At 38.3% G+C, this 4,460-nt stretch overlaps 1 pseudogene; it reads left to right on the forward strand.

The window, feature by feature from the left end:
• The first annotated feature begins 1,137 nt into the window (after window positions 1–1,137).
• LOC102127407 (small ribosomal subunit protein mS33 pseudogene) lies at window positions 1,138–1,592 on the forward strand (annotated as a pseudogene).
• Window positions 1,593–4,460: the final 2,868 nt, after the last annotated feature.

The raw sequence follows: 4,460 nt of genomic DNA on the forward strand, positions 1-4,460 counted from the left end.
AGTAGCATTGAAGGTTGAACCTAAATTCTCTAAATTTGATTTTAAAATGTTCAAGTTAATTAAGAGAAAATCATCTCTTAATAAAATATGAGTATTCAGCATTTTGACCGAAGGAAGCCTGGTGCATTATCACTTAAAGGATACCCGTTCATTGATGTGAAAAAACAGCTAATATTCTCAGTAAAGGGAATGAAATGAGACACCTACGATTAAAAAAATGGCTTTGTAAACTTTTTGATGCTTTTTAATTCATTTAAAAATTTTGCTGTGCAGAAGCTCTTTGGTTTAATTAGATCCCATTTGTCAATTTTGGCTTTTGTTACCATTGCTTTTGATGTTTTATCAAAAGCTCATGAGATTCATAAGAACTAAGGAAAGGTGATTTTGTTTATATTTCAGCTAGATCTTAAAGGGAGCAGCGTAACTTTTGGAACTTCATAAAGAGATATTCAATGTGAATGAACACCAAAACAAACAAACAAACAAACAAAAAGGTGCCAGACCTAACGGTTTACTTCCTTCTGCTAAATCTTCTCTACTAAAATATTAATGACTTTGTATTGCATAAAAGCAAAAAAGAAAAAAAAACAAAACACCCAATAAATTTCTCAGTTATCAATCAATTTTGAAGTAACATCTGCATTTAATTATGTTATGTGCATATAAAAGACAATAATAAGTGCTGGAAACTCAATCCTGCTACCATTTCAAAAGAAAACTGTCAGGTCTAAAGTCAAGGTTTCAACAAGAAGAATTTCCCTAAATGTTGCTGTCTGAAGAATACAATACCTGAAAGAAAGACATTTCTGGTAAATATATGCTCATAAATATTTTAAAAAATCAATGTTAAAATTCAAATTACAAAGAAAATCTGTTATTTAGATTAACAGAGAAGAGAATCAATCATTGAAAAGTTCATATTAGTCATTGTAATAACGACATAGAAACAAATTAGATAATGATAACAAAGCGACTTGTGTTAAAGAGGATGACTTGAAGGAATAGCGATTATTAAATATCTGATTACATATTTTGTCAGTTAAAATATATGTCTTTTTTATATGTGTTTGTTATAAGAAGCAGGTCGGGGTAGTAGTAGCCAGCGCGAGTGAGGAGCCGGGAGAGGGCGCAGTAGGTGAGGAAGGTCAGGTCCAGGAACTCTAGCTCCTTGCCACTCAAGAAATGTCCTCCTTTTCAGAATGTGCTTTGCGCATGTCTCGTCTCAGTGCTCGTCTAATTAATTGGTCAAGTCCCCAGGCCTACTGATTCCAAAGCTATGAAAGTAGCGAAACTTTAGAGAACCGCCCTTGGCCAAGAAGCAGACTTATGACTGGTATCCAGATCACAATGCTTACACGGCACTCACAGGAACACTCCGATTTCTTGGTCTCTACAGAGATGAGCATTAAGATTTTAAAGATGAGCAAAAACGACTAAAGAAGCTTCATGGAAAGGGGAAACCAAAGAAGGGAGAAGGGAAAAGAACAGCAAAAAAGATAGTGTTGGTCCCTCAAGAGGGAGAATTTCTTCCTCAGTGGCAGAGAGAAGAAAGTGCATTTATTGCTTTTCCACATATTGGAGGAATGTCATAATGAAATGAAGGTTATTTGGAGGAATACAATCATCTCCTGGTTGAAATCTATTCCAGTTAAATTGCGACTGGTTTGCTGAACACATTCTAACCGTGCAAAACTCTTTTGGCCTTAGTTGTGTAATGTGAAGTTTACCTAATTCTCTAATGAAATGAATACATAAGCTGTTGTTTAATGATTTGTTTGGGGTGGGGTAGGATGGTGGAGGAATGGAGTGGGGGAACCTCATTAAGTGAGCGTCCTATAGTGTCCTCATTTCTCGATTCTTGCTTACTCAGTCACTCAACCCTAAACTTCTTTCATCTCGGGTCCTTCAGCCACTGTCTCCATCACCAAGCTCACAATTTTTCTGTGTCTCTTCACCTACTCCTTTGAGAAATCTGTTAAGATGAATTTGCACGGTAAATATCTTTTAAAATACTTCCCTTACCTAGAAAGGAAATATTGAATACCTGCTCTATACAAGATACTGGGGCCCTGGTAATACAAGTGATTAGCAAGAGAAATACTCCCTACCTCATATAAGTTTCAGTCTTGTGGGAAGGACTAACATACAACTGTATTACACGCTACAAAGGAAAAAAGCCAGACTTCTATAGGAGTGTGGATGATTGAGGCCGGGTGCAGTGGCTCACACCTGTAATCCCAGCACTTTGGAAGAACTAGGCGGGTGGATCACGAGGTCAGCAGATCGAGACCATCCTGGCTAACACGGTAAAACCCCGTCTCTACTAAAAATACAAAAAAAAAAATTAGCCAGCCAGAGTGGTGGGCGCCTATACTCCCAGATACTCCAGAGGCTGAGGCAGGAGAGTGTGGTGAACTCGGGAGGCAGAGCTTGCAGTGAGCGGAGATTGGACACAGCGAGACTCGGACTCAAAAAAAAAAAAAAAAAAAAAAGTGTGGATGGTTGGATGCAAAGAGACACAGCCAGAAGCGCAAACCACATTAGGGAATTTAAAGAAAGCCTCCCTAAAGAAATGATATGTAGGGACCGGACACGGTGGCTCATGTCTGTAATCCCAGCACTTTGGGAGGCCGAGGCGGGCAGATCACCTGAGGTCAGGAATTCAAGTACAACCTGACCAACAGGGAGAAACCCTGTTTCTACTAAAAATACAAAAAATTAGCCGGGCATGGTGGTGCATGCCTGTAATCCCAGCTATTCGGAAGGCTGAGGCAGGAGAAACGCTTGAACTCGGGAGGTAGAGGTTGTGGTGAGCTGAGATCGCGATAAATAAGAGGTAGCCAGAAGAAAAATGGTGAGAAAGGTGTTTGAGGCAAGAGAGTACCATTTGAAAAGCCCTAAGATATGAAGAATTTGTATGTTCAGAGAACACTGACTTGTTCATGGTTGGCCATAAGAAAATAGACGCCAGATCATGAAGGGCTTTGCAAATTCTGTGAAAAAGCTTGAACATAACCAGAGGTTATTTCTGTGAGAGATGACTGTTGTATAGATCTGAGTAGCTAGCTGCTGGTTTTATTGTATTCTAGCAATGAGTTTTCAAAGAAATTGTGAGGGCTTCTCTGATTTTTTTCCCAAGAGTTGTTCTGAATCTTTAGCATGTCCAGTAAATTTTTTTAAGTATATGTGCTGCCGAAGTAAGCACAATTTTTAATACTTTTTATTACTGTGGTAAAAACATAGAATTAATTATCTTAACTGTTTTTAAATGTGCAATACAATAGTGTCAACTGTATGCATGTTATTGCATTAAAGTACTTTTAACCCCTGTTTCTACCTCTCAGGTAAAGAGAACACAGTGCATAGGCAGGAGTATGTATACCAGTACTCCAGCCACAGTTTTCTTTCTCTGTAACACTGAATGATTCCTGAACTAGAAAGAATCCCAGTACATATGTTTAAACAAATGATCCTTTTAAAGAAACCTAATCCAGATGGTATGGCTAAGGCCTATTTTATAGCCTGTTAAAAAAAAAAAATACTGAACTAAAATTGGGTGGTTTGTATGTGATAGAAGTGAATTCCAGCAGAAGGCTGAGAATTCATTCATTAGGAACCCTTTACTGGGTACCTGCCATGTGCCTGACACATAACAGTTGTAGAGGATACAGAGACAAATGGACTCAGTCCCTAAGACTGTGTGAATGAGCATGTGTGTGTTACAAAATGTTGGCAAGATCTCAGAAATTTTCTTAAACAGGTGCAGATGCACTGTTACTCTTGGTCAATGCAGCCAAGCCAGGTGTGTGTGGATGATTACCCCAGGAGGTTGGGCTGAGAAACAGCTTCTCAGCCTGAACCCAGTGTAGCTAAGTAGATGTTTGAATTATGTGATCTCCAACAATTGGAAAAGATCTGAATGTAAGAGGAACTTAGGAGTAGCATGATATTTTAAAGAGAATTACTGCAATAAATACTAACAGCAGACCTGAGTCAGAAAACAAGTAAAGAATCAATGTATTGGTTTGCTAATGGAAGCGCTTCAATGAGATCTCAGACTCTGACCCTGCAGTGAGCCTTGGCAATGGTTGATAGCGAGGTTTGTGGATAATGCAGCAATAGATTAGTGTGCCACTGCTCCAGGCTGAAAATCAAAAATGAAAACTAAAATCTATTTGTACATAAGCTATACCTTTAAACCAACTGATGGAGCAAGTTGTGTGACTAAAAACAGCTCTGTACTGAACTAAGACGGACCAACTGGAAACTATTAATAGAAGAAAAGGAAAATTTAACTCTTGACAACAGAGAAGTCAATAAATTTCAGGACACCAGTGACCAAAGGTTAAGATGAAGACTAAATGCAATCCGAAAAAAATTTTAACTCAAAGTTTGGACTAGCTAGTTTGTTTAATTGGATTTCTCTAGTTTGTTTAATTGGATTTCTCTGGCCAAAACTT

The sequence above is a fragment of the Macaca fascicularis genome, chromosome 5 (assembly GCF_037993035.2).
Source record: "Macaca fascicularis isolate 582-1 chromosome 5, T2T-MFA8v1.1".
NCBI classification, from domain to species: Eukaryota; Metazoa; Chordata; class Mammalia; order Primates; family Cercopithecidae; genus Macaca; species Macaca fascicularis.